A 10,427-nucleotide genomic window follows, 5' to 3' on the forward strand; every position below is an offset into this window, starting at 1 on the left:
AAACTTATCTTTCTATATAAATAAAATTAGAGTTTTATAAGTCACCTCAATTTAAGGAATTTTTTATTGCCAGAATATCCATAACGAATTGTCAGCGTCTTTCTCGATATAACGATCCTCTCTCCCTCCCTTTAGAAACATCACAGCTCCTTTGATGAAAATGAAATGGAAACAACGCTTGCGCCAACAATCGTCTGCTCCGTTATACACTTCTGTCTGCTGTGCGCTATGTTACAACATATTTCAGATACAACAGCTGGGGAATGATGACGATATAATGCTTAGTACACTGTGATTGAGTGATAACCATGGTAACTTTAGTAAGGCTGTGATTGGCCAATGAGTAGGCCTAAATATGGCGACTTGTTGAATTTGTGTATGTATTGAAGAGAAACCTATTAATGAACAGAAGAACAAAGAAAGAGAATAACAAGATTGTTCTCGTTACATTCTTTTTTAAGAGTGTTTTAATTATCTCTAAACATAATTTTACACTTTTTTTATTACTTATCTATCAATTCCTATGCTGTGATACAGCATCGGTAGCCTATCTGTCTATCATGAGCAGTACCTTATAACACACTTTCTAAAGGTTCCTTTAATATTTACGTTATTTATAGCAATGTAATGTTTGGCTAATGATTAGTTGAGTTTGAGTTAGCTACAATTTTAAACGTTGCCGTTTGTACAACTGAACCAAGATAAATGATTTGAAATTTACAATAATAATGATTGTGCAATATTGAATTTCGTTTATAAAAATGTAAATCGTGACTTAATGGCTGTTTACAGCGTTTTAATGAGTTTGTCATCTGTTTTTATACTATATTGGATTAACCTATTTTTCATTCCCCCCCTCTCCCTATTAACTCAGGTAATCGAGTATACACAATAGTGTAAAGTATTGTAGCCTATGCTACTTGCTACTTGATTTTATTTTAACGAGATTTATGTCAACAAAGCGTTCTGCTGTGTGGTGTAGCTGGACGTGTCTGTACCATGCGTTATCTTTTATCTATCACAGCAGTTGAGCTATCCCGTGCGCTCCCTCGCTTAGATCTCACGTCTTGCTAATCTTAAATAATAACTTTCTACACGAATCCTAAACTATCCTAAAATCCTATTTTAACTAATTTAATTCAATAATATAACTATTGTCATTAATTATCCACTTTCTATCTGGCGATTTCGTAATGTATTTTGGATTTTCGTCACGTTGAACACTGTTGCAATTAACTTTAGCCCCCCCCCCCATTTGAATTTTTTGAGCCCCCCCCCAAGAATTTCAATGACGCAGTCTGCGTCACGGCCCCCCCTTGTGGGCACCCCTGCAAAAATGGGAAAAACCCATTTTTACCCCATAACAGCCCCCATAAACCCCCGTTCCCATGGTCCGATCATGCTGGTTCGCGAACTCGTTCGAATAAACGTAGGTTTACACGTTTGTACCAAATTTCATCAAAATCGGATCATTTTTGCTCGAGTTATCGCGCTAACGGACACATATATATATATATATATATATACCGGGTGTCCAAAACCACCCGTACACCCCTTTCAAAACGATGGAAACCATTTCTTACAAACAAAAAATAATACAGAACTAGCTAAATTGGGCACGGTCTATCAAATTCTGATAATTTCAAATCCAAAACCACACCGGAAGTGGCTTTTTCAGACCGGAAGTTGACTTTTTTAAATGTAAACTACCAATTTTGATTACAGAATCGGATTCTACGTTGAAAAATACATAACTTTTGTCTAAAACATTTTTCGAAAAAACTTGTTTTCTACCTCTAATGCCCCATTAAAGTCAATAATTTTAGGTCATTCACCTGTCAAAGTTACTCGAAACAATAATAGAGAAAAACAAATAACAAAGATTACATAAAGACATGTGATAAATAGAATCAGCTGTTCATTGTAAACACCTTAGCAATTGAGTAACAGCTGGTCTACACATTGCTTGATTTCATTTTATTTTAAAAATAAATCATTTGTTTTTACATTAAGGGGTCAAATGTAAAAATAAATTATAAAAAAAACATAAACTTAACAATGTGTAGACCAGCTGTTACTCAATTACTAAGGTGTTTAAAATAAACAGCTGATTCTATTCATCATATGTCTTTATGTAATCTTTGTTATTTGTTTTTCTCTATTATTGTTTCGAGTAACTTTGACATACGAATGACCAATAATGATTGACTTTAATGGGGGATTACAGGTAGAAAACAAGTTTTTTTTAAAAAATGTTTTTGACAAAAGCTATGTATTTTTCAACGTAGAATCCGATTCTGTAATCAAAATTGGTAGTTCAGATTTAAAAAAGTCAACTTCCGGTCTGAAAAAGCCACTTCCATATATATGAATTTGAACGGATGGTGTTTTTGACCTCTAGGGACCTCAAAACGAAAAAAAAAATCGGTCCCGGGTCCAGGTCTTACCGTGAGTACTACGGTAATAGCTTATTCCCTATATGGGAAATTCGCTAAAATAACATTTTGTAAATATTTTAGAGTATTGAGCTATGATTTTGGCCCAAGAGGTTGTAAAGGATTCTTGCCCTGTCACAACGTTCTAGAATACGTAATTAAGCGAGATTATAAGGACTATTTAAAAACAAATATAATCGAAAACTTCATTAAAAGATACATAGAAATGTGTGATTTTCACTTTAATTTATGCACAAATTTCCGAGAGATAACCCCCGGAACCCCCTTTTTGAAGGGGGGTATCCGTACCCCCAGACCCCCCAGTAGGTCCGGCCCCCTTGTCGCCCAGTGGAAATCCCTTAAAATATGCTCTGGTACAAACAATATATGAAACGTGTCAATAACATTGGGTATAACAAAACAAAAATATTAATAACTGTACAAGAGTCAACGGAATTTAATAATTTACCTTATAAACAGGTTTGTTACTTAAAAACTAGTAATATTATTTGTTAAATTATTTTCTTTAGAAATGCTGCAGACTTTATCAAATGAGGCAGGCTAAATTATCTACCTTTTAATAATACGCTACACGTTTATTTGTGGTAACTAATTTGTGAGAAAGGCTGGACGTAGAAGCTTGGTAGAGATGTCTTAAGAACTATTGTCATCTATAGATGAGCCATCAAAAGATGTGACCGCTCGAAAAGTGTAGATGCTGCACAAAGCTTTAGCTGAGTGTGGCCATACATTTCGAGAGCGGCAATAACTGTTAGTGCTCGTAATACATACAAGATTTTTCATACCATCATAATTAATTTATCATAGCACACAGATTAAATTTTAGCTGTATATAAAATGTCATTTAGGTTATATTATTTGCTTTGTTAACTGGTTGTTAACCACAGAAAACTTACTACTATAACCCAGAATGCCAACCGCGTGGTAAAAAGCATTAAGTGTTTTGAGAGAGCTTTGCCTGTCAATCGTAGGCAGCGCCACCAGCGTTGCCATGCACTCAGCATAGCAACGCTGGTGGCGCTGCCTACGATTGACAGGCAAAGCTCTCTCAAAACGCTTAATGCTTTTTACCACGCGGTTGGCATTCTGGGTTATAGTAGTATGCAGGGTGTCCACATTCTGGAAAGTCAGGGATAGTCATGGAAAGTCATGGAAAAAAATTTTGGTCATTGAAAGTCAGGGAAATAGGCAAGAAGTCATGGAAAGTCATGGAAATTTTCAATTATGGATGGATTTGAGGGGACCATTCAATGCTCTAGTCAGCCGTAACCTGGACTGTTGTAGCATTTTTCAGGATTTTTCACAAATGTTCGACAATTCAATTTATTACAGTTGTATTATTTTATGAGTTTTCGGTTTGTTTTAGTTCATTGTTGTACCTATTGTACTCCATTGTTAACTGTTATTACATATTTCAGTATTTTCTGCAAAATAACATGTCCAGGCAGTATTATTTGTGTGTGTATGTTATATTATAATTTGCGGGTAAAGTTTGTGAGTCATGGAAATCAATGGTAAATGGTCATGGAAAGTCATGGAAATTAATGACACATTTTTTGTGGACACCCTGGTATGTTTTCTGTGTTGTTAACGTACTTAATTCACGGCTGTGATTAGTGTAGAAACGCCAACTGTGAAATCAGCTGATCATTTCCGCTCTAGAGCTGAAATGAGCTATTTTGTGTACTGTTTACAGCTGTAGCAATGTGATCATTTCCATGCAGTGGTAGGATATGTTTTAGGCCTAGGTAATTACGCTTTGGAAGAGATCATACAGGGTGGGGCAATGAGAACGCCACAATTTGTTTTAGCTGTCACATGTTAATTGTTGCAACAACAAATGATCAGCTGTGCTTAAAACATTAATTAAACTATGCCATTTTAGTAAATGTTATGCCCGAGGCTATTAACACTGAGATTTTGATGTGCAAACATATTTTTAAAATAGTGGTTCTTGTGCAAAAACCCAGAGATTGTTTGGACCACATTCCCTCCTTGGTCAACATGGCACTGTTCCAGATTGGAAAACAATATAATAAATAGGTTACATACCTTATAAATCCGACAAACAGCTCAATTTAATTGAAGGTCGTTTACATGTTTCGGCTTGTATCGGCCATTGTCAAAACATCGCAGTTGGATGGTGAAATCCTGGTCATTGTTTTCTACTAAAAGTACATACACAAACACATACACACGGACGGGACGAAAACATTACATTAATGAGTCTGCATCCTGACCTTGACAACGGTGTGCGTGCGTCCTGCCCGTGTATTTAATAGGCCTATTTAAAGAGTATTATTCGTTTTTCGTAATGTTTTCGTCCCGTCTGTGTGTATGTGTTTGTGTATGTACTTTTAGTAGAAAACAATGACCAGGATTTCACCATCCAACTGCGATGTTTTGACAATGGCCGATACAAGCCGAAACATGTAAACGACCTTCAATTAAATTGAGCTGTTTGTCGGATTTATAAGGTATGTAACCTATTTATTATATTGAATACAACAGCTCAGGAGCTAGAATGGAAATGAATTTTAATGGAAAACAATGGTGAACTGGGTAAAATGATTTAGGATAAACGCTTAAACCTTAAAAATAATCGGTGGGTGCCACAAAACTCTTTGTACACCAGCAAATGTTGAAAGAGTGCGAGTCGCAGTAACTCAAAGTCCAAAGAGATTTGCCAGGAAGCGGTTGTTGTTGAAAGCTTTACATTGGCTCCTTTTTTTGGATGGGGGGGGGGGTTTCTAATAAGTTACTTGAAGTTCGAGGTTTTTCAAAGTCACCCCACAGATTTGCTTGAACCGAAGCTAAGAATTAATTGTCCAAAAACTAAAGTGATTCCTGAAGAAATGCTGGAGGAGTATTTGATGGAGTTTTCAAGTGCCTAATGTCAAGTAGGACAAGGACGTCACTTGCAGGATTTCGTTCTCAAAGAAATGGAAAAATGACTTTTTTAAATTAAAATGGCAAAAGGTAAGCTATGTTTTGATGTGCTATTTATATCCATAGGGCGAAGCTCACGAATCTTCAAAAGAAAGCTTATGAAAATTATTTTACTACTCGACTTTTTGAGGAAAGGTTGGGAAAATAACAATGATCACATGTTTTAATTCATCTTAGAAGCTTTTTCTTTACTATAAATTTTGAACTGCTTAAACTATGCTTGAATTAGTAATAGACACACTATATACAGTTTTAATGGACTACTCGATTCCTGTACGTAGGACGCACCCAACAGCTCGTAATAATAATGCAAATATTTTTTTTTAATTAAAATTCTTGAACTTATTTGAGGAAATTTTATTGGTTGAACAATTTAAAGGGAAATAATAATTAATCATATAACAATTAATTATAATAACATTACTAATGGTAAATAATTAATCTATACTAGCTGTAACCCAAAGCCCGTGTTTAACTTCTTAATTTTCAAGACGATCTCGTTCGCATGGCTCAATCACGTCCTGGTTGAAGTTCGTGAAGTTATATCTGTGATAGTTGATATTACTAGTTTTCAAGCAGTTAAAGAGGAGCCAACAGCTGCAATGGTCGCAATACTTGTATTTTTGATACTATGATTCTGTTTAGGCATCAAGTTGTTAAATTAATTCTGATATCTGAATATAGATTAATTAATTACCATTAGTAATTTTATAATAATTGTTATATGATTAATTAATATTTCCCCTTAAATTGTTCAACCAATAAAATTTCCTCAAGTAAGTTAAAGAGTTTTAATTAAAAATAAAATATTTGCATTATTGTTATTATTATTATAAGCAGGTGTATTATTATTATAAAAAGGCGTTTAATCATATATTCAAAGTCAATGGTATAATGTTTTTAGGGAACTAACAGTTTTTCTTTGGGGTTTCTTACAACTTTTGGATCGTGGAGACTTGTGTTATTGTATATTTCCAGGTGTAATGCACATTTCTTACCTTCTGACTGAAATTTTTTGACTTCAATGAAACACTCCCTTTGGAAAAGTGTAGTCATTCACGTAAACATCACTAATGCAATTTATTGTCTACTTTGGGCTGATAAAAATTATTTAATTTTTCTAAAGCGTAGCACGGATTACAACATACCATAATTAATTCATCCTGACAAAATAACCACATAAAAACTACAATTAAGTTTTAGTTTGATGAGTGTTTGTTGATTTGTTGGATGACTTTAGATCCTGTGTTTTAATAAGGCTAACTGTAACATTCACTAACTATACCTATTAATATATATAATTCTGTAAGACGAAATTTTTACCAGAAAATTGTGGACGTCTGGTAAGTCGCAGAAAAGTGGGAGAGGTCTTAAATTTAAGGTCTCGACCCCAGGGACTCGGGAAAAATAGCAGAACTCCCATAAAGTTACCAGAAAACGAGATATAACCATAGACTAACCAACACAAGTAGACTTCTCATTCCATTGTAAATTTTGAAGCACGTTTTTCGTGTCTAGTTCATGTACGTGACACATGGGCGCTAGTGTCGATGAAACTTTGATTCTATTATTTTAGGGTTAATTTCTTGATTTGTGTTTTACTGTTTGGTTATATAACTAGGGGACAAGTTATTGTTTATGATTAGATCGTATTATTTGGTTAAACGAGGTTTTAAATGGCTGTAATAACGGGAAACAAATTATAAACAAAACACGACATCTGCAGAAAACCGTACAGAACTAACAATAACATTGTCTTCAGCTGTTCCATAAGGATGAGAAATCTACTAAGGGAGTATGTTTTATCTATGATATAACGTAAAATATCCACAATAAGAAATGCATGGGGACTGAAAAACGTCTGCATTCTATCAGCTGTTACTTATTTATTTGCAATGTTTACATTTATTCCGAAAGTCAATGTTGGTAAATAATGTTTCAAAATGAATTGTGTTTATTTTTTTTTTCTTTTTCTCAAGGTCTTCTTTAATTGTATTAACCAATCTATGTACCTTGTTCAAATGTAAGTCAAGCCTTTGACAAAGTTTGGCACTCAGGCCTACTTTATAAACTCAAACTGAATCTTCCTCATACATTTTATATGACAATTAAATCATACCTAACCGACAGATATTTCAGAGTTAAATTTGGAGATAGCATTACAAAATTGTACCCAATTCAAGCTGGCGTTCCCCAAGGAAGTGTTCTCGGACCTGTACTATATACTCTGTTTACAGCCGATCTACCTGAAAATGTGAATACTTCTGTGGCCACTTTTGCTGACGATACAGCTATTTTAGCGTCCCATCCTGATCCATTGGTAGCTTCACTTAATCTTCAAAATTCCCTAGATGACTTAGAAGAATGGTTGCAAACATGGAAAATAAAAGTGAATGAGAGCAAATCTACTCATGTGACCTTCACTACCAGATTAGGTACTTGTCCTCCTGTAACCTTAAATAATGTCCAAATTCCGCAATCCCACGATGTGAAATATCTCGGTATGACGATTGACAAAAGATTAATTAACCTGGAAAACCCATATCTGGAATAAAAGAATGTACCTAAATTTAAAATTTAAAAATCTTTCCTGGCTCCTAAATAGTAAATCAAAATTGACCATTGCAAATAAATTATTACTATACAAAGTAATACTGAAGCCAATTTGGACTTATGGAATCCAACTGTGGGGAACGTCCAGTATGTCGAACATAAACATTATCCAACGATTTCAGTCAAAAGTTTTAAGGTTCATTCTGCAAGCCCCGTGGTATGTTAATAACAATATCCTTCACAAGGACAGTGGAATTCCTACGGTTGAAGAGGAAATAACCAAATTTAGTGCAAAATATCTAAAGAAACTTGAAAATCACCCTAATCACCTGGCTCTAAACCTCTTGGACAACAGCACCAGTATATACAGGCTAAAAAGGATTCATGTTTTGGATCTAAGCACACGTTTTGTTTGAACAATTTAATTTTCCCTTGTTTATTTACATATTTATGTTTTCATTGAAATATTTTTAAGTTAGCTCTGTCAATGGACAGAGATTAACTAACGTTTTATTAAAATTTGTTATTGTATTTGCTAAATGTTCTAAAAATGAACAGATTGTAAATAAAATTGTGATAAAAAAAAAAATTTTTTTGTTTTCCGTTTTTATAATAAGTGACGTAACTAGACAGGGTAGGGGAAGACCTGCAAGCTGCAAGACGTGGAAGAGTGTCCAGGAATTCAACAGTCATGTAGGGCATAACTGTGAAAGAAATCCAGGAGCTGTTTTACAACCTGTCTTTAGAAGAACGCTGGAAAATGAGTTGAGTTGTTTCCCACAATCTAGGTCCTCTTAAAGCGCTTGCCTGCATTGTGGTGCATTTCACTTCGCAGAGGAGGCCACAAAATGGACATTTCATTTCAACGCATGTTGCCACAATGGACATGCCACAACCACAAGTAAATGACGAACTAACTGTTTTTACATGATTCGAACTTCATAAAAAACGTAAGGCAATACAACAGTGCAATTGCTATTGTGTTGTTTTCCGCTACACAAAAAGAGATTCCGGGAAATGGGCCTTACTGTCTTAAAATTCAGGGACAAATTCATAGATATTTCTGACTACCACCACTAAATGGGGAGTTGCCTTCATAATAATTAATAATAATAATTTTAACCTTTACATTTGGTTCTCAAAATGAAAACTATAACAGAATTCGTAAGATTACAAAACAAATCTTCAATTTTAAACTAGAAAAGATGTGCAATGTTTGGCTGTATGATTTCAGCTCTGATTTGTCGCTCTCCGGCCAACCGTGTGCACGTTTCCATTTGTAATATGTTGTGTTATTGATTTAATCATTATTTTAAAATTGTAGGCTATTTCATTGACACATTAGAAGCAACTAATATACGACTCCAACGGAATGAAAACCAAGATATAAAACAAGAAACACTGTTAATTTTAAGTAACATAAAATTGATAATTTTAGAAACATATTTAGAATATTTGTCTTTTTATATGGGTTTTTATTGTAGTCTAAATTAGGGGCTATGGCCCCTACAGGCCACTAGTTCTTGATAAAACAATAATGCACTTCAGTATTAATCGTGTTTATAATCAATCGCCAATCTCAATGTGTACGATTGTTATGTACAGGATATCTGTTCGTGGATATCTAGTACTGAATATAATATGTACAATATTTTTAGGATATTGCATCTAAACTTATATAAATATCTAATGTGAAACTTTTAATATCCATTAAATATCTAAAGAATATCTTAACAGATATTTTACAGATTCATTAGATAAGATATTTTTAAAATATATTTAATTACATGTAGATATCTGTTAGACATATTTCAACCACTTTGGATATTCAATGAATATCTGGTGCTTAGGGTAGGTATATGGAATGTTCCCTTTAGAAAGGAATTACAGTACAACCATAAATAGTTGGATATTTTTGCGCAAGGTTTCTCGTCATGACGAACATTTTAAGTACCTATATGGTTTATGGGGGTGTGACTTGTAGTTTTCTCAAAAGTTCATGGGTACTTTGGGAATTATATGGATTTTGCATTATATAAATTTTGCCAGTGGCTTAAATTTCAGATTAACAAGATGTTGTTACCTTTCGTAGCAATGACGGTGTTTAGTGAGGTTTTGTGACAGTGATACGGTTCGTGAATAAAAAGTGAAGTTTTGTTATTTAGATTGACTGGTTTCTATTTATTAGTTTGTTAGTTTAGTTATTGTTCCTTATTATTTATGAGGAGTATTGAGAAACGCTGGATCAATAAAGGCGTTTTTATTTATTTATTTAAAATCAAAATTTATTAACATTACCCTACACCATATGAGTTTAGAGGAAAGAGGAAGCAAGCAAGTTTCCAGCTATAAAACCTTTATAGTTTCTCAAAGGAACATAATCCCACAAAATATTATGTAATGTTGGTTGTGTGGCTTGGTTACTTGGTATAATTTGCATAACGTCCTCCAGACGCTGCCAGGTGTGAC

The sequence above is a fragment of the Macrosteles quadrilineatus genome, unplaced genomic scaffold (genome assembly GCF_028750875.1).
Source record: "Macrosteles quadrilineatus isolate MER2022 unplaced genomic scaffold, UCM_ALF_1.0 Scaffold_46__1_contigs__length_943047, whole genome shotgun sequence".
Taxonomy (NCBI): Eukaryota; Metazoa; Arthropoda; class Insecta; order Hemiptera; family Cicadellidae; genus Macrosteles; species Macrosteles quadrilineatus.